The sequence below is a fragment of the Pseudopipra pipra genome, chromosome 12 (genome assembly GCF_036250125.1).
Source record: "Pseudopipra pipra isolate bDixPip1 chromosome 12, bDixPip1.hap1, whole genome shotgun sequence".
NCBI classification, from domain to species: domain Eukaryota; kingdom Metazoa; phylum Chordata; class Aves; order Passeriformes; family Pipridae; genus Pseudopipra; species Pseudopipra pipra.
The window spans coordinates 13,991,422-14,012,116 of record NC_087560.1 but is presented as its reverse complement, the minus strand read 5'-3'; the positions used below and the strand labels follow the sequence as shown (position 1 = coordinate 14,012,116).

Genomic DNA, 20,695 nt, shown 5'->3' with positions numbered 1-20,695 from the left:
TTCTCCAGCAGATGAATCCAGCCGTTAGTATCTTGTCAGGGGGTTCTTACTAAAGATACACAAGGAAATCACAGCACATTACACTCCTGCTAAGTTCAACGGTATGATGCCCTTCAAAAACCACCAGTGGTCACCTCTGCTTTGGCAGCTGAGATTTTAAGAGGGATTAACATGTTTATTCTGAATGATGGCTTAATGTCTTGCATATCTAGAAAGCCAGTCAGAACTCAGAGGTGGTAACAAGATGCTTCATCACCTTTCTCTATATTTTTACTGTGCCTCATACCATGGCTTGTTTTATAGATATAGAATCTAATAAACTAAGATCCTATACTTTTGAGGAGAGGAGACAAGGAGAAAATTACATGTTTGGTTGATAATGATAACAAGATTGCCATAGGAAGCATGTCATTTTGAGGAGGAATTTAGAACAATACAGGCTGAGTGTGGTCTGCGTGAAGTGGATTTAAACCTGACAGAGTGCAAAATGGAGATGGGGAATGAAAAGGGAAATAGCTGAATGTTTCCATGTGTAACCTTCAAGGACTGACATTTCTAGCCCTCAAAAACATGTGTCCATGGGCCATTTCAGGCTGAAACATGTTTTTCATCCCTTTTCAGAGGCAATGGGTTGGAGACAGAGAGGAAAGAGAGCAGGAGAAATGAGCTGGTATTAACTAAAGGCAGGTGTCCACACTGGAAAGCTTTGCCTTGTCCTGGTCTTTACAGTTCAAGAAAGCTGTTGGCAAATGAAAGGTGCTTGAGGAAAATAAATTTTTAAAAAGTGTTAATAATTGTTTCAAAGACAAGAAATGTCACCTTAGGCTCAAATCTCCACACAGGAACTTTAGCTGGGGCCAGTTGATGGGCTAAAGGGCACAATTTGGAAACTCTTACCTGAGGATCATTGTGGCAATGAACTCAGTCTGGAAGAAAGAAACAGCCACTTACAGTGGCTTGAAATAAGAGCTAGACAATGCATTTTAGTGCAGTTAGCATAAAGCATCCTTCTATCATTACTGCTTATCTTATCCTTCTTCACTAGCACCTTTGCTGCTGTTTTAGCCCTTGAGTGGTTTCTTTCATTTGTTTTTGACACTTTGGGCTTGTTCAAAACCTGCTGAATGATGATATTCCCTGAGATGCTCTTCAGGGAGGTGGAGTGAGAGGGAATGACAGCAAGGCATGTTCTGGGACCACCATTTTTAGCCTGCCAGACCCCATTAGCATTTTTAGGGTCAGACTACCTTCTGAGGAAGAAAGTGAGCACTAGAGCCCCACTATCTCCACCTGTACGGCCAGTAGCTCTCTGCTGTTAACACATAGGCTGCATGCACTGGGACAGAGAGCAGCTTGTGTTTGCAGGGATCTCCAAGGAGAACAGCCTGGAAATGTCAGAACTCCTTTCCTTTACAGGCCCACTCTTGGGAAGTGCAGGGAGAAGCTCAGTCCAGCCACAGACTGCAGTAAGGAGGGTGCTGTCATGCAGAAAATCTTGGCAGAAGCCTTCGACTGCTGAACCCTCTCCCAGCACCACAAACCAACCCAGCCAAGCGAGCGACAGCTACTAACAGGCCATCTCCCAGCCTGGCCCAGATCCGAGTGTCTGTCTGAGCCAACGCTCTCTATTGCTCTGCTTTACCTAGACAGAGCTGGGCAGGTGGCATTGGCAGGAAACCAAGAAAAGCAGTTCATTCCTGGGGAGTAGTCCTCCAATCCGAGATAGCACATGATAAGAGATGTGGTGTGTATTGGCAGCAAGATCAGATGTGCCTTATAACAGTTTCTGAAGCTTTGGAACTAGCTCAGGCTTGAAATTTGGAGGAATTTGGTTAACTCGTTCTGTTTTGTCTGAATAGCACTTCTTTTTTTTGCGTGTGGGTTCTGGCTTCAGCTCCTGTTGGGAGTGCTGAAATTCCATCACAAAAGCTGCCTCATCACTTAGCTTTTTATTATAGTCTTTCAGCACCACATGACTGCTGGTGCATCTCCAGCCGTGCTAGAAATGGGAAGAAACAACAGTTTTTTAGATAATACAAAAAGACTGTGTGTTTCTGCCAACAGCCACCCCCATTTGCATCTCCCCTCTCTCTCAGCTACTAGAAGATGGAATTAACTGGTGGTCCCCATTACCTTCAGAGAGATTATTTGCAGTGGGAGCTATTTTTCAGAGTGAGTGACGGCACTGAGGTGGGAGGGAGAGAGATCCCTTGAGGGGTCTCTAATACCCCTCTTTGCATTTCCCATTCCTTAGTAATCACTCCTCTGCAGGCCTGTCCTACAGGGTTGGCCTGCATAGCTAGTAATTGCTGAAGGAATCCAAATACAAGGCATGGCAGCAACAGGCATCCAGTGGAAAAAAATCCCTGCATGCACATGCACAAGTGTAAGAGAGAGAGAGAGAGAGAAGGAGAGAAAGTACATTAAAAGAAAGGCAATGTTTGCAGCAGGCTGATGTGTCCTTGACCAAAGGAGACATCAAAGACAGCTTCAGTGATTTACTCTTTGACAGTCTGGCATCTCTGTGATTCACGGAGCTAATCAATTAGGTGATACATTCCTCCTCCCTGCCACCCCTTTATTTTTAACAGCTTCTTGCCAAGAGTGGAAGTGTTCCAGAACTGAATGGGTAACCACATCCAGACCACGCTTCAAGAGCTGACAAATACTATCCCAGTGGGTCTGAAAGGGGGTCAGGACACTGCTAAAGGGAATTTGTCACAGGGGAAAGGGCAGTTTAGCCCCACTGACCATGGATACCACATATTCCTGGGTCATACAACACAGCTGATGTTGCAAAATTGCACTACCCCTTTATTTAACTGGATTTAGGTCTATCCCTGCCTCAGCCCTTCTATGCCACATGTAGGCTTTACAAGCCACCCAGCACTTCAGTCCTTCAGCCACATGCAGACAGAGTGGCCTGAAGAAGCATCATTCCCTCTGAACATACATGTCTACTCCTACTGGCAGCAAGTGTCCCTTTCTTAGACCCAAAGCAACTCTTCATAATCCCTCCTCTCTACTTTTGGGTGCACAGACTTATACCTACACATGAGTAAAAGATGAACAGAACAAGCAGAGGCACTTCAGGCACCCATATACACACAGGTACGTCCCTCGATCATGTGCATGTAGATGATCTGTCACCCAAGCCACACTTTGTGAACTTACATATGCAGGCACTCACACTTAGTTTGCTCTGTGGCCCATATACACCGTCCCCAATGCATGTACCAACTTTCTGCCAGTGGCTTCTCTGATGACTGCTAATGAGGAAAAAATTAGTAAAAAACCAGCATTCTTCTTCTAACTCACTCCAGGTGAGATGTAGGGGAGCAGAGCACGGCTTTACATCTCAAACCAACAGCACTTGCAATAACAAAATCATTTAGAGCTGTTCAATGTTGAATCCTTGACATCTAATGATCAAAAATAAAACACAGCAATCCTGCATTTTCCAAACACTGTATCAAGGGACAGCACACTCCTCTCCATGTGAAAACATCATGTTAGCTGTCCTATTGCAAAATGAGAGACACTGTCACAGCAGAGCAATTCTAACTCCTGGGAGGCACAGAGGCTGGGGAATACATCACAAGAGGCTTCTGGGATTGAGAGCTGCAGTTGGCCAGGTACTGCAGAAAGCATCCTGCATTTAATGCTTGTGCTTCCTCTCTCCTCATTAGAAGCTACAGAAGTCTGGTCACAGTTTAGCACAGTCAGGGAGAGAGCAGTTTGAGTGTTTGGAAAATAAATCCCTCCACACATGGGATTTTCTGAAGACCATGGTCATCCCAGGACAGAAATTTTCTCAGGGACATACACAGGGTCTAAACCATTTAGAGGCATAGCCAGGGACTGAATGAACCAGGAATGCTGAGCCAGCCATATCAGTATTTGCAATGTTTAAAATTTCATTGAAGATAATATCAGAAATTTCTAGTCTTTGTGGCTGCAAGGCTTATCTTCTGAACATGGCCACCGTAATGCTCCACATATGAATATGTTTATGCACAGCTCAATGCAGCAGTCACGAGTCTGATGTCAATTCCTGTTCAGAAAAGAGCCCTAGCTATTCCTGAAAAGTTACCTGTAAAAGAAAGGTTTTTTCATGCTTGTCTCAAGACCTACAATCTGTCCTGGTCCTTGACAGGAACTATTTCAGGGTAATTCTTGGTGAATGTTTCGCTACTGATCTTTCTAGGAGAAACATGATGCTAAGAAAGATGAGATGACAGTGTTGTGCACTGTCAAAGCACCGTCAGACAGAGGTTTGTTGAGAAGGTGGTGAAGAAATTCTCCCCTCTGGGTTCAGACTGAAGACCTCTTACTCTGGTTCACTGGGTTCAGAGAATGAGGCAAAAAAATTCCAATACAGTTTTACCCCATTCTCTTCCCCTCATAGCACAGACTATCTGGAGCATCCTGGGGTGCACCCAGCTGAGCCTTGGCTCCCTCTTGCTGCTTGGAAGTCTCCTGTGAAAACAGAGACATTGTTGAATATTCTCTGATTTGATCTGGATGAAATCTCTTGTCAGATCCTGCTGCTCTTCATGGCAAAATACCCACAGGCAACAGAGTCCAATTTTCACCCGTTCAGCTTCAGGCATAAATTTGCTGTTTTCGAAGTGGAGACAGCATCAGATGGCAGAGTGAAGGGGGAAAAAAAAAGTCCTTCACCAGCTGTGAAAACTGCCCTTTTAATTTTCATGAAAAGATATGAGACAAGAACAAAAGAAATGTTCTGCTGGCTGTTTCATTCCTCACTGGTGTTGTCGAGAGTGAGCATTTCCTTTCACCATTCAACTCTCAGAAGTTATTAGCTGCTGGATCTCTTTTTAGCTTCCCTCCTTTCCCCTTGTTGAATTACATCCTTCTAGATATCACCTCTTGAATTCACATTCAATTGGGGGGGGCAAGCTTTATCTCTTCTGCCTGTGACATGAAAATAGTTGTTTCCTCTTCTCCTACTCAGGTTTCTCTGTTGAGGTAAATCCTTTACCTGTGTCTGTTACTGCACTTTGAGGTCTGACTTCAGATATTAGACTTTCTGGTTTACATCTAAACTGTATCTCATTAAAACTGTACATTGGTCCAGATTTCTTCTCATTATAACAGTCAGAGCTTTTGGGAACACAGTTATAATGAGGGCAAAGAGTATGGCTCAAAAAAATTTCTAATAGCTCATTAGCAAAAAAAGAGAAGTCAGATACTGCTTCTGTTTCCTCGTTCCTTTCAAAGATCTGAGAGCCATCCCCTTCCCAGCCCATGGAGGTTAGCAACAGTTAGTCTTCAAAATCAAGGCAAATCTATCTTCTTCACAGAGGTCTGTCTCACAGCCTTAGATGTGTCCTGGACTCCTGTGTTCTGTGATAAGGTCTGCAGATGTTTGTAAATCACAAAATGTGGTTCCTAAACGCTCATTTATTGCCTTCTCAGCGTTCCTACTACACCTGGAAAAGCAGCACTGCACACTGGCAACCCAACAGCTGATGCTCTTTCCTCCCCCACTTCAAGGTGGATCCAGTCCTGCCCGATGTTGTCTCTCTGACTTTCTGCTTCTGCTTCTTCTTAGGTTTGTACATCAGCCTGACCTGGGTTTGTTACAAATATTTGCAGAATCTTGGAGGTGGGAACCTGGTCTGCTGCTGGTGATGTATTGCACACATGGAGGATCTCAGATTTCCCCCTCTTTTACGCCACTATACGAAATCAGGGGGAAGTGTTCAAGCTTGCAAATAGGCCTTAAAAGAACTCGTCTTTTGTCTTCTTCTCCTTCTGGGTAACATCCAGCAGGAGCCAATATAGACTTGTAAGTGTTATCAAGAGTTACTGGATCTTTTAACTGTAAAGGAGCAGAGCTAAAGCCATTGTCTAGGCCTTAACCTGCTCTTACCCAGGCAAGGTGGCTAAACACTATGTAAAAGCTGTGAAAATCAAGCTTAGAATTTATGCACTCATATTATTACATTGCTGGAACATCTCTCAGGATGAAGTAATTCACACTGTAAAATATCAGTGCACTAAAAAGCTTAGGGGGAGCTTCATTGCATTGACAGCCGGGCTCATGTGTTCTTATTAGCTACCCACAGTACCTATCAGAGAAAAAGTCTATCATCAGTGATATTTAGTGCTGAACTTTTGGCTCCATTCAGTGCAGGCTCAAGACATAATATTTTGACAGTCTCACAAGATACTGTGTCTCCTCCTAAGAGAGAGCTGACATGAAGGGTGCCTCCTCTGAATGGGTGATGTCTGGCCTTGGAAGGACTGCAGAGTGATGATGCCACAACTATGGAGTGCCAGATCCTCTGGAACAGCATGGCTGACATCATCTATCAGGCTCAAATTCCTGCTCTGCAGCTGCAGGGCAATTTGGGAGCTGCTTGCTTCAGGTCTCTGCATGTGGCTGACAGAGCTGCCCAGCTGAAATAGGAAGGTGTCATCTCCCCTGGAGGAATATGCTCCCCAGTCAGAAGCAGGAACTATATTTGAAAGCATTTTATTTTTAGCTTATCATTCATAATTTCACTTGTGTACGTCACAGTGACTCATGCTTTGTTCCTTCTTTCTCAAGCTGGTAGCTGCAGAAACAACATGATTCTTTGTTTACTTCATGGTCTCTGTATTTCAGGGCTTGTTGTTGCAGTCAGGTTTGTCACTAACAAGGGCTTCTTCTCAACCAAACACTGTTTTGCCATGAGAGGTTGGATAAATGCCTTCTTTTTCCCTAAGAAATGTGTTTTTGGTAAAACACAGATGAAGTAAATGCATGTGCATTGGTCACACGAGTTTGAAACAGAAAAGGCCTCCAAAGGGAAAAAAGAGTTATTAACACAATGGAGAACAGTATCAGATCCTGTTCCTCACACCACTGCCAACCTTCAGCAGATGTTCAGTCCAGATGATTCCCCAGAACATCTGTGGCATATCCTCTACCTGCTGCAAGCCACAAAACGTTGCCCTGCAAGCCTTGCAATAAACTTCAGACCCTGTGTAGAAAAGACAAACTGCAGTGTATTACAGAGGATAAAAAAGAGAGATCAAAGAAAAAGAAAGGAGCAAACAACTCCTACTCGTTACGCAGCGAGTTCTACATGCTCTGGTACTGACTTTTCCTAATGTAAAGCCATGGCACTGTGCTAACAACTAGCACTTTTTGTTACCCTGAAGCTCACAGCTCACCTAAGCTTTCTCTGATCCCTCCAGTGAGCCATTAGGGCACCAACTGTTGTGAGGTTGTTTCAGCAACAGGTTGAAAAGTGATTTTTATGAGCTGTTTATTACCTTCTCAGATTTATTGTGTTCCATTCAGACTGAATATGTGAAAAATAAAAACCTCTGAAAAAAACATGATGTAAACCAAACCAAACCAAATCAAAAAGGTTATATGTCTTTTCTTCCTTTTTTTATTTCCCCTACACTTTTGAAATAAATGTCAGAATTAATTTAAATCAACATTATGAAAGGCAATCACTGGTCTTGAATATTTCAAAGCTTGGGTATTTAAGTTAAGGTTCTTGTGAGTGAATTCAGTTGCAGGAGGTGATTTGTGGATTCATTCCCAGTAATTGCAAGGTGACTACCTGTTCCTTCCTGTCTCGGGAATCTGAGTGACTCTAGCTGGACGTGTAGAAGAGGATATATAATTTTCATATATACATTTTCAGAGCTTTATGATGCTGATGGGAACTTCTCCACAATCCAATCTGAAGACTGCCAGGTGTTGCACCAAGCAGAGGCTGTAGGAAGGATTTCCTCTCCAAAAACATGGGGTTATGCAAATTAACATCAAACTGGTCAGCAGCATCTCAGCTAGATGGTAAAGGGGAGTTCTTCTGCCAACAGCACCAATCTCTGTGGTTGAGCTTTGGATAAAAGCTGGTCTGTTGACAAATTAGGGGTCTATTTTCTCCATTTATCCTGTATTTTCCTTTAGTGGTCCCAGATGGATTGAAGCAAAAATTTTCCGCAAATTTCCATTTTTTCCTGTGGTTAGGAAGTGGTTGTTCAAGGAAGTACATGTGCAAGGTACCTGGCCAGCCAGTCCCCCAGCATGGCTCCAACAAGCCCAGCACAGTGATGAGGGAGTTATCCCATTCCATTTGATACCAGTGGGAGCAGGTCTACTGATTGTAAAAAAATCCCTGGGAATTGCAAGATGAAGTCCTAGGAAATCCAGTGAGACTGAAAGTTGGGCACACAGCTGAATGTTTTCACTTTCCCCTGGCTGTTAATGAGAGAAAAGCCCAGGAGGATTCTCTGATGATTAAGGCATAGAATGGGAATGTGGTTCCCATGCAGTGAGTGCACAGGAGCAGCCTCCTGCAAAGAGGAGGTAGGGACTCTTCATAGGACTAAACATATCCCCTAGATGTGTGAGACACCACTGTGTCCCTGATTTCATGGTTTTTTCTTCTTCTTTTTTTTTTCTTTTTTTTTCTTTTTCTAGTCTGTCCACTGACTGAAAAGACCACAGATAACGAACTCTCCCCAACCCCAAAAAAATGTGTTTTCTTAGGTCTAACTATGACATCAAGATAGAAATTAAGACCTTCAGTCCTTACAGTAATTAATATCCATCCATCAGCTTTAAAATCAGCTGTGTATAATAAATGCAAGAAGCTAAACATCTTGCTGCTGAGTTTCCACTGGTTGTCACCCAGGCAAGACAATTTATGACACCTTTCCTGAGCATCCTGTTGAGGACTCATTCATGTAATTCCTCTAAAGGCCAGATGCAGCCTTAAGAATATGAGAATTCAGAGATTTGCCCTGCTGCCTTGTTACCCTGCATGATCATTTCTGATAAGTGTTCTTGTTTAATCATTTCCCTGCATAAAGCCCAGGGTTCTCTTGTGTTTGTCTGTGTCATATTAATAAAGGTCCATTTGGGAGGATGCTGGGGGTGGAAATGATTTGACCGAGGTTAAGTAACAATTGTACAAAATTGTTTTGACATTATGTTAATATCTACTCCTGTATTATCCTCAATTTAAAGTTAATCACCAAAATTACCATTGCAGCTCCCAAAATCTAATGAAATAAGATTTGTTGAGGTGTGAATAATACAGAAATTGAGAAGCGCACAGTCACTATAAAAAAAGTAACCAAAATAAACTGCTAGATTTAACTCTCTGAGTCCTCATACAAACTGAGGTGAGTTCACAAATTATATCAGACCTCTAACACTTTGAAATTGTGCCAGTCATTGAGCAGGGTCTGGAGCATAGTGTCCTTCTAGTGGGCTTATGTGTGCACACAGGGCTCAGCACAGCAGGGTCCCCCTCCCTATCCTGGCTGCTGGGCTGTGGCTGGATGTTTCAAGCTAATAAATATGAATTGGTGCTTTAACAGCTTTATCATGACTTGCCTGTGATAGGGTGAACATATCTGATCTGGGAAGATGAAGACAGACCACCACTATCATGAAAGAGGTTTGAAAAAAGAGTGATTAACATAAATTCAAATTAAAAATCAGTGGGGAAATGATAGAACAAGGAACCAAGAGAGATGGAGGACTCTTTTTGCCTCTTGTGTTACAGTTAAATAAATATGGAGAAAATGAAGGAAGAAACATCAGTGCTGTATTTGACCCAACAGCCTGGTCCACAGTTCACCATTAGCTGACTTAGAAAAAACAAATACAAAAATATTTTTTTAAAAATCAGCTAAGTCCTTAGGAAGCTTGGTGCAAGAAGAATTCAAAGATAAGTATGTGCTACTGCGGAAAAGTAATACCAGCTTTTTTTGTAAAATTGGAAATTATGATGGATTTGAACCAGGGTATCAACCAGAGCAAGAAAGTGTATAGTAGCTAGGTCTGTGAAAGGCCATCCAAACAACACACCTAAAGGTTTGTTGCCTTAGATATGTGAGTGGGCTATAACTGGAAGGGTGAGAGAACTCCCAGGCTGCAGGCTTGGATGAGAGAGAGTCAGAGTCATAGCTGTGAACAAGGCTGAGTGGCTCAGGGTGTGACTGCAGGGAGAGCGACGCTCTCTGTTTCACCTGTGCCATTTCAGGTCTGGGGAACAGGCACAGAAAATAGGAAAAAGGCAATATGTCCCTGGGGCAATGGTGCACTAAGCAATACACACGGAAAAAAAAAAAAAAAAAAAAAAAAGAAAAGAAGAAAAAGAGAAATGAAAAGGACCAAAGAAAGTATGGAGGAGAAATCAAACTCAGAGAAATACAGCATCTTTCCATCAGAATTGCCCTAGACATAACTAAAAGTTGCCATGAATAACAGAGCACTAACATATTCTTATGTCCAGACTGAAGTGCAAGGAAGACAATAATGACACCTAGGGTGCTTATACAATCAGTACTAGAAGCAGCCATAGATGATCCATTTTTTGATCCTCACTTCACACTCCAAAACTGGCTGACATACTGGGTGAGGCGGTAAGAATCTCAATTTTTGATAGAAAACTCCAATTTTCATGTGCAAAATTAATCAGTCTGCATTTACATCTAGTTTTCCTGGGGCTGGGTATGCAGAGATCTAGTCAGTCACGGCCCAACCTGTTCCGGCACAGTAATTGAAGCCAGTTTTGTGGATAACAAGAACAATTCCAAGTGCGGAAACAAGCTTGAAGGAGACTGAAGACCTGATCCTCTGTATGCCTCAAAAAGCTACAGAATAGCTGCATTGTTGGCTTTAATAAATTCCCCATGGAGATTTCATATCCTCTCTAAAGTGGTTCCACAAAATCCTGTTTTCAGCTTCTTCACCTACCATTATCTGTAAAATGATCCTTGTTCTTTGGCCACTTCAGTGTTGGGGCTTTTGTTGTGACATCCAAATGAGGATGTTTTGATTCATAGAGGTGAAGAATTAAAGATGCTTTTCTCTTGGATTTTTTTATTTTACAATGGAGCCAAATATCTTTCAGGACAAAATTGATAGCTGCTCCAAGAAATAAGAGAAAAGTGCCCAGGCATAATATGCTTCATCTGTGGACTCAGCTGCATTTCTAAAGGAAAACTAATAGACTGAATTATTCCATAAGTTATTGGAATTTGAAAGAAACCCATTGCCACAATGGTTAAGAAGGAAATAAATTTTAGAAGTGCTGGTAAAACAGAGACCCCTCCTCCTGGAACTTTCAAGTTCTAAGTACCATGAGAAAATTGAGCTAGGGAGCATGTCTTCTTCTGGCAAAGTGACATTAATGTCGAGCTATGTGTGACAATGTCACCCTCTTGTAGCTAGGAAAATAACTGCAAGTGTAAGCTCTGTAGTAGCACAATCACCTCTGGTCACATCAAACTGCCTGCAGTCAGTTCAGATCTTGGAAGATAATTAGGCCCAGGCTGGGCTAATACTGGGCTTAGAGTGCAAGAGAAGATTGCAGGCTCTGAAGTCACAAGCTGGGAGCTGGTGTCACAAATACAAAGTAAATATTAATCCATGGAACAGTAAATCAATTAAAAGTAAAAATAAAGATAAAGGTAAAAATAAATAAAAATCTTTGGATCCATTGCTGTTACCAGTCTGGCAGTAGGCACAGAAAAGAAAGAAAGAACCCCCCAGTGCCTTAGCAGAGACTGTGAATTAGCCAAGGGACTGGGTATGTTAGAGGGACAGCTTCAGTAAAATAAAAGTTCGAACTGTTCTAGTGACCTTAATCCAAACATGAAACCACAAACAGACATCAGGAATGGTTTAGCAGATTTGTTATTTAAACTCCCCTAATTTTTGATGTCACATCATATCCCAACGCAAATGAATATGTTCCCTGGGTTGATACCTGACTGCACTGGGCAAGAGTCAGGCTCTTCCAGGCTGATGGAGTGAAGTCTTCTATTGTATGATCTCTTCAAATAAATTCCACTTCTAATACGGTTTTGTTAATGTAGAGTTTTCCAAACTCATCCAAGTCAAAATGCCCACTGGTTCTTAGCAATTGCTAATTAGACAAGATCAAACATCTTGGGAACCCTTTCTTTATCCTTGATGTGACTATTTTGATTTTAATTGGTGAAGGTTGTGTGGACAGACTGGTGCCCGCTCAGACACAATTGTTTGTCCTTTTCTGATTAATAGTCTCAGCAGCCACTGCACTTTTGTTCCCCTGCAGAGGCTTCTGGGAGGTTACTAAGAAACTCAGCATTTCTATAGGACTGTTCTATGATAGTATCTGACATACACAAGATTATTTAATGGATTAAATTTATTTAGTATGCTTCCAACTAAAATGACAAGCTCTACCTTCCATGTACAATGATTGCTTTAAGAGATTGTCAACAGCCAGTGACAGCATTTGCCTGAGCAATCCCAAATTTCTCATGACTTTGGGCACAGAGAGGCTGTTTCAGCTTTACCTTCACTCTAGCTGAGGAACCAGTTTGCAGGTTGTGTGGTTGAGTTTGTCTAGCCTTTTCCACAGAAAAAATATCATCTGCACACTGGAACTCGGGCCAGACTTGCCAAATGGTTCACAAAGTGTTCACTTAGCATGAAGCTGGGATTTCTGCTTTCTGAGCCAAATTTCAAGAGAGGCAGCAAGGGTTTCTAGTGTTGGGTGGGTGCCAGGCAGGTTATGGAAGTTGTGAACAAGTGTTGAGGCCTGTTTTAGATGCAGTTTCCAGAGGTGCAGGCTTAGCAAGGTGAAAGCCCTGAGAACTGAAATTCTCATGTAGATGACCAGGAACTGAATTAACAGCTCTCACTGCTTTTTTCTCTGGGATCTGGCTGTCAGCTGGGGTCCATTTGCACACAACCTCAGGTTTGCAGGTGGTACCTCCTAGACTTGTGAGTCAAAAGTCACTCCACCTTGTGACAATGATGCTTTAGAAACCACAAGGAGAAACTCCTGCTCACAGATCTCCTTAGCCATCTCTCCAAGTTACTTTGCAAGCTTTATGGCTTATCCAGAGACCCTGGACAGCTTTACTAATAGTTTCCATCAACAACCAGTCTGAGAGTTGCCTGCACCACCATCCAGTCCCCTGCCCAGAAGGATTAAATGGTGCATTACAGCTCTGGGCTCTGGTGTGTGTGCTCTACCCAACCACTACAGTGCTCTCCTTGGCTCTGTTCTCTCCTCTCTGCCTTGTCCTGGGCCCTCCTCTAAGTTTCTTATATTCAGCCTGCAGGATCAAGGTCCTTCTGAATCTAAAATCATAAAGCATTGAGCACCTTAAAAACACTGGAGCACAGTGGCCAGGGGAATTTACAGGTTCAGCCTCTACACAGTGAGCCAGAGATTTTGCAGCAGAGACAGACAAATTGGATGAGAAAAGGGGGGCTTGGAAATGTTCTTAGTCCTAAGGTGAGTCCTGCTTTGCGTCATTGGCCTAGTACTCTGCTCAGAGGAAGAAACAGATTATTCCCGATATAAATCTAGGATCAACAGTAAAAGACTTTTCATGCTGGATTTATTAATCCATTTTCCCTTGGTCGTCTTGCTCCAGGCTTTCTAAACAAGAGAGCTGTGTTGCTTGGCTGCCTGTGAGGGAAAGAGGTTAATACTGAAGACTACACAAGTTTCTGCAATTAGACAATTTCTTTGTAGCATAATGGAGGCGCCAAGATGACCTCAGAGGCCTTTTTTGCTGTTGCAGAAGCATATTGGACAAGTTTTCTCAGCAGCTGTGCATTAGTGTTCCGTATTAAATGGGCTGATTATACATTACAACAGTTTCCCTAAGATCTTCCCATCACTTTGGATTTCTTCACGGCAACTTTCTTTTCTCTCCTTCTTTTCCCTTGCCTCCAAGGGCTATTTTGCAAATACATGCCATCTGGTGGGAAAGCAGATGGGGGGATAATAAAAGTTATGTTTTATGGATTCATATGATTCTGTCCTGTTTCTCAAAAAAAAGAAAAAAAAAAAGACTTCCCTCATATTTCTCTTCAGGAAAAGAAGTTTCAGGCCGACAATGTGGGACTCATAGCCAGGAGAAAGATGGAGGTGTGCATACACCACAGTATCTGAAGACAGAAAGGAGGGTTTTTCAAAGCTCATGATACAGGTGGATTTTTATTATTATTGTTTTGCTGTACCTTAGGCTTTTTATTTATATTCTGGTTAATCCCTCCCACTTGCACTATCTCCCTCCACGCAATAACAGGTTCAACATATGGTGTATTTCTGGTTACTGAAATAAAGAGCTCAAGGAAGAAATTTGGGGCAAAGGAGCTAATTGCAGCCCCCAGCTGCCTGGGAGGGCACAGAAGTGCTTGGCTGACTGCAGGGACTTGCAGACTAGTGAAGTGGCCCAGCTGCTGGGCATTGCTTCATCACTCACCTCGATTCCCTCTGCACACTCAAAAGGCTCATGCAGGAGGATCTGTGTTTTAGAGTTGCTGGGGTCAGGAGAGGGGGCTTGTTTGACTGGGGTTTTGGGGTTGATTTCCCCCCAAACTCTATCTGGCTTTGACCGTAAGATGTGTTGCTGGCTTTGATCCCTTTTAAATAACTTCTTCTTGTAATGATTTTCTTTCTCTTCTGTCTTATTTCTGGGGGAAGTTAAGTGTGAGGACTGTCGGTCTGGTGTGAGCAATTAGCAAAAGCTGCATTCTGATGAGATACATTAAGTTTTCCAATTGCTTTCTTGGGGTAGCTAGAGGGTCTGTGCTTTCTTAATTGAGGTGTGATGCTCTTTGTCATGGAGGAAAAGGAAGCCAAACTCCTCTTCAGCTGTTGTTGCACCCATATCCTGTAATCAATGGCTCTCATCCACACTTGCAATATGGGCCCCAAAATTTTTTGAGCAGCATGATGAATTTTCTTGCAAGAATTTATGGCTATGTTTACTCTCCTAACTACCTGTCATGAGCTCTTAGAAGTGGCCTTTGGGTCCCAGAAGCCCTTAAGCAGCAGATTGAAAACATGGTTTGCAGTTCTTTGTGAGCTAAGCTCAGAGCCTGAGTATTTTGGCTGACTTCTGAGCTCTCTTTTCTTCCCTTCTCCCCAGTGCATCCACCCATCCCAAGGGTTGTGGAGGTTCATAGTCTAATTTTAAGCAACTAAACCAAACCTCATGTTTTTATAATGGTGTTGCAATCTTTTTGGAGCCTGAAACACAGCAGGAGGTTTAGGCTAATACAATCCCAAAGCACCTTTGTTAACCTGGCCTTCATGTTTAATGTGAGCAAAAGAGCTCTTAGGATGAGGTGAGGAGCACCTCTGAGTTGGCTGGGATGAGAGAGCATGAAAGCAACACCCTGATGTTAGGGACAGGCATGGGAGTCGGGCTCTCCAAGCAGAAGAACACTGAAAAGCCAAACTGCTCAGGCTGAGACTGATGGTGAACCAATGTTCAGAACAGTGAAGAGAGCTGCTGTGTGTCTGCTGTGTGTATTCTGCTCTAAACCTGGCACACTACAGAGATTCTAGGAGTACTTGTTCAGAGCTGAGGGGAAAAAACAAAACAATACTGAATGTTAGAAGCTTTTTAGGCTAGTGGAGAAAGGGATGTAATAAGATCCAATGTCTATGTTTGTCTGACATTGATTTCCAATTGGGAAACGAGGTGGATGTTTTTAACAATGGGATGATGAACCCCTGGAGTGGTTGCCAAAGGGATGTGGTAAGCTCTCTGTTACTTAAAGCCAATATATCAAGTTCAACTCACTTTTCTGAAAGCAGCAATCCAGCTCAACTAGAAGTTCCTGGGCTCAGTAAAGGACCACTGGGTAAATTTTTATACCCACAGGTAAGTGGAAGGTGAGATTAGATGATCATAATAGTCTTTTTTACCTTCAGAGTTGAAATCCTTGAGCATCTACTTTATAAAAGTGAAATCAAAAGGATGAGAAAGGTCTTAGAACCAAATATTACCTGCCAAACCCAATTATCAGAACTGCAGTTCAAAGTGATCTGTGCCCTTGTTGAGCCAGAAGCATTTGACCACTGATTATGGCAAAGGATATAAGTGCTAGGGGAAGTGAGAGGGCTGCAAGCAAAGGGTTTCCAAGTTCAGGAAACCTGCATTTACCCCATGTAGAGAAAAGCCTGGTGAGACATATGAATTGCCTTAGGCTAAGCTAGTGTCTGCTTCAGAAGAGGACCTCCCAGAAGGGTGCAGGACTCAGTGCTGCTGGAAACAGAAGAAGCAAGAGTTTTAAGAATGCCACAAGGATGGGCTCTGAGCATGAGTGGGGATGAAATTGGAGTTGGGCAGCTTTCTCTCCTACCATAGCAGCCACTGCACGGGGGGACACAAAACAGATAATCTCACAGCTTCAGCATTTCCCCATGATCCGTGTAAGACAGCAAAGAGCCCTTGCTTCCCAGTGCAGAAAGGAGGAAGCTGGCAGGTCCATTACTGAGTGCTTGCAGCCAAGCCTGTCTTGTATCTGATGCCCTGCATGCATACAGGTTATGAATGATTCCTTCCCTAAGAAATGAGCCCCGGTTAAAAATAGCCTCTTCATTTAGCTGTGTGCTGCCTCCTTCCTGCTTGCTGAGGCCGGAGATCTCTTGAAGTGCTGGCAGTCATTTTTAATGTGGAAATGTTTAGAAGCCAAAATTGTCTGGCACCTCTTGCCAGTATGGGGAGCTCTGGGGACAGCTGTGGGCCAGACTGTGGAGTCTGGTTTTCTCCTCACCCTGGCCTGGAAGGGGAGGATAAGAAGTTTACTCTAGGGACAACTTCTTCACTGCTCTTTCCAGCTTTGACCCTCTGCTGAGGTTGTTAATGAAGAGCTAGTTATCGCTGGGTAGTTTTGTGATGTGGTACCAGAGGCTGGATTAAGATGAAATATTTTAAAGTTGCTACACTACAGACAAACTGAGCCTGATAATCTCCCTTGTGTATGGGACAGCCTCCTGCCGGTGTCACCAGCTCCCTGCTGCTGTCTATGGTGAACTTGTACAACAAGGCATGTGTTTGGAGAGTATATGGCAACACTTTCACTCCTCTATCTCTGCTCCTCTTCTGTGGGATTATATCTACAACGAGCATGCAAAGCTGGAAGGCTTGCAAGTTTAGGATCTAAATTACACTGATGCTTTCTCTTTAATTCTCAGCTCAGGGCTTGCAGGACTTTGCCATTGTATGAGAAGCAGGGGCACAGAAAGCCACACAATGATTCCCCCATCACCTGCTGACCTGAAGAACTGACTACTAGCCTAGAATGACACTGTAAGTAATGATATGTTCTTGCAGTTTGCAATGAAGCAATCAGGATTAAGCCCAAAGTCATGATGAAAACTATGCAGCTCACACTGTGGGGTGAAGAGGATGAAAACAATCAAGTATTTGCTAACTGAACTGTTAATGCAGTGGTTTTTACTCTGACTAATCAAAGCTCTTGAGGTTGGCAGTATTTGTCAGATCTTTCCTGAAAGAGATGGAGACTTCTGGTCTCTGTGCTTGGGAGGAGAGAAGGAAGGGGGAATATAAGAATATAAAATATCTTTGGGAACCTCAGATTCTGTGAGGGATGTCCTGTTTGAGTTTCTGGCTTACAGATCCCCACAGAGACATGATCAATCATTGATGGATAGTGCTACAACAGTGAGAAACTTGTTTTACACTGACTCCAGAAGGGTCTGATCCAGGTGCTGGTCACTCAGACAGTTTAATTGGAACCTGAAGGGAACTGAGAAGTTGTGACCTTCCATCCTTATCATTAAGGCCATGGCCACATAGTGGCAGGAATTGTCACCAAGCAAACCCCTTCCTCTTCCTCCAGCACCTTGAAAAGATGCCTGTGATTGGCTTGATTTTGGACCTTTTGAGCGTGAAGTTTGATTACCCTCAGGGCAAATCGGAATGTGACTCCCTGCTCATCAAATACAGCTATGCCTTTGCTGTGGTGGCATCTGGAGCATCTTTTCCATGGGTGCTCTCAAGCCCTCACACTTCTTTCCTCCCTTGGCTGCCAGAGCACTGTGTGCCCTCAGCTCTCTGACTGAGCCCTTCTCCCTTGTTTTATGGCTACACCTTGTCTGCTCTCAGCCTCAATAATTCATTATAAAAAATGATCCAGTTTTCAAAAATCACAACGTTCTGTGTCTTCCACTTAATTATTGTTTTATTTTAATAAGCAATTATGTTTTGAAGGCACCTCAGGGCTTCAGGCGTTAACCACTTATCACCTGCTGAGTGATTTAAAACTAGTGAAGCACATCCCATTTGCAGGTTGGAATAAGTCCTGAATCCTATCAGCAGACAAATGAGTTCAGAAATACTCCATGTTTGTAACTTATTGCATATGGTTTCATCTCCTGGTCCTCAGAGAGGGGGTGGTTATGTGCTGGAGGGATGTCTGTTTCCTTGTTGTTCTGATAAGAAGCAAAGGGCTCATTAGGGGCTGTGAAAGGGAGAAGACTATCTGTTGGCTGGTTTGTACAATTTACTTTGCCAAATGCCTTCCATGAGTCTCTCTTCACTACAGACCACAGAACAAAATCCTAGTTACTAAGTCAACCCAGAGCTCAGGTATCCCTCATCTGAGATGAAAATCTACTCCAGCGTGAGTTGTAAGGGCAGGAAGTCTGTGAGTCTCAGTCTGGAACTGATATGGAAAATAAATACAGTCTCGCAGGCCTGAGATAGTAGGTGCAGTCATTGGTTTCCTCAGGACTTGTTATTCCCTACCACGAGGCAATTTGTTGAGCCTATTCCAAGAGCAGAAAACTCTCTAGCTGTAGCAATTTGCAGGAATAAACTCTGAGCATTCCCATAGATTGGAGGACACTGAGCAGCAGCACCTTGGAAAATAGAGACCTGGGTTATCAATGTATTTCTCCTGGAGCTTTTATGACCTGATGGTTTGTTTTTTGTCCTCCCACATCTCCTTGACTTACAGGTGGCACAATTGGAAGCTTATTTGAAAACAGAAACCCATTATATCTTTCTCTATTTTATGTTATGTATTAAAAATACATCCCAGCAACCAGGCCTGCCCTGTTCTCCTCATTGGAAGGCTGCAGCCCAGCCCATGTGCACTCTGGAGCATTATTACTGACATTATCTACAGTGTTAGTCAGCACATGTGCCATATGCTCCAATGTTCTCCATGTATTAATTGAAGAGGAGCTTTAAATGTGTTTAAGTATCAGGGGAGATTTAAAGGTGCTGTGATCCACACTAGCCATTGGTTGCCAAGGGGACCGTCTCTGGTGTTGGTATGGTCCACAGCAGAATGCTCCCACACAGTGCACAAGGAGTTCCTGAACTAGGAAACCTCAGGGAAGCAGAGAGACTCATCAGCTACCAGCAGCTCATGTGACAGTGGCTGGGGGTGCCTGTGCAGGGCTATAAAATAGGCCCCTGGAGAGGAAAGAGAGATGGGAATGAGGTAAGGTGAAAGTGGTGTCCTTACTGCAAAGAACTATTTCCTTCCCACTTGCTCTCTGACGTATCCTTTGGGGGTCCTTTTCCATGCTGAAGATGCTTATTTAAAACTGTAGTTGCTTTGAATTCAATAGGAGGGTAGAGTTTGTGGTGAATTGTGCTGTTGCCCATAACATGTTCCTTGAGATGACCAAAGCTGTTTCTGCTTTTGTTTCAAAGCTCCAACCTCTTGGACCATGTAGGTGATGTCTCCTGTCCACTGTCTTCTCCCCACTACCCATTTTTCCAGACAGAGTGAAATGAGGACAGCAGCTTTATTTTTGGAGAAACACAACCTTTTCTAAGGTACATCCAGCCTGAATTACATGTCAGAGCAGCCCTTGTTATGTTCCTACCTGTGCATCATCAGAATGAGCCCAATAAAAAGCCTCGTTTCTCTTTATTTCCTTGTGATTTTTCCTCCCCTGTCCATTTGACCTTTCATTGTCATCCTCTATTTCTTTCTGGCCCTATGTCTGCTCTGATTTAGAAAATGGTAACTCCAGTGTGAGTGTCTGTGTCAGTGTCTGGAAATCTGGAGCTTGCAGGAGCTCTTCCCACCCTCCTTTCCTATGCAAGGTATGGGCATTACTTGTCCAGTGCCTGCTTCATGAGCTTCCATTCTCAGGTTCCCTGGAGCTGGGCTAGGATGTCTGAGCATTTTTCCACAGTCCTCTTGGTGTTCTTAGCTTGGATTTGAGACACAGCTCAGCAATGTTTGCTTGTCACATCCCCACCAGGCTGGGGGACAGCAATGCTAATATTGCAAGAAATTTAGCAGAGCTCAGTGATAGGATTTGACCCAAATCGCAGAGGGGAAAGAGAAGAAGCTCTGTAAAAACTGAAATTCCTCTGGATGATAAATTCTATTAGAAGCAAATAAATATAAAAGCCAGGTATGAAAGGGGCACATTCTGATTTTCCTCTTGTCTTAGTGTGATTTGAACATAATTTGATGGGGCTCAGCTAAGCAAGCAATGCAGAGACCCGGAGGAATGAGGCTGTATTTGCTGAGAAGTCAACATCATGCCTCCACGGTAGTAGGAGAAGAGGTGTGAATGAGATTGCATAGAGTCCTTTCTCCCTGTTGGAAGCTTAAAGAGATTGGAAATGCACTTGAAACCAAATAGACATAGCTGGACTTGCAAACTGTGTAGGCATTTTGATTTTTTTTTTTTTACCCCTCCCCAGGGCAGAGCTCAATGAAGACATCAAAGAAGATTCTCTCAGACAGACTTGTGAAGATAGGACTGGGCTCTAAACCAGCAGGCAGACCTGCCATGAGGAGATGATTTGGGGCAAAATGAAGGTAAGAAAACAGTGGACAAACTCAATTGAAGTTGAGAAGTACCGAAAGTTTCTTAGGTAAAGATATCCAGCTGCTCATTACCCG

At 43.2% G+C, this 20,695-nt stretch overlaps 1 long non-coding RNA gene across 1 annotated transcript in view; it reads left to right on the top strand.

Moving 5' to 3' along the window:
* The window catches only part of LOC135420992 (uncharacterized), a 73,756-nt gene that overhangs the window by 18,673 nt on the left and 34,388 nt on the right, over positions 1-20,695 (top strand). The window contains exons 4-6 of the long non-coding RNA XR_010433807.1: positions 16,989-17,103; positions 19,483-19,608; positions 20,494-20,611. This is a non-coding gene — a long non-coding RNA (uncharacterized LOC135420992). The remainder of the gene's footprint in view (positions 1-16,988; positions 17,104-19,482; positions 19,609-20,493; positions 20,612-20,695) is intronic.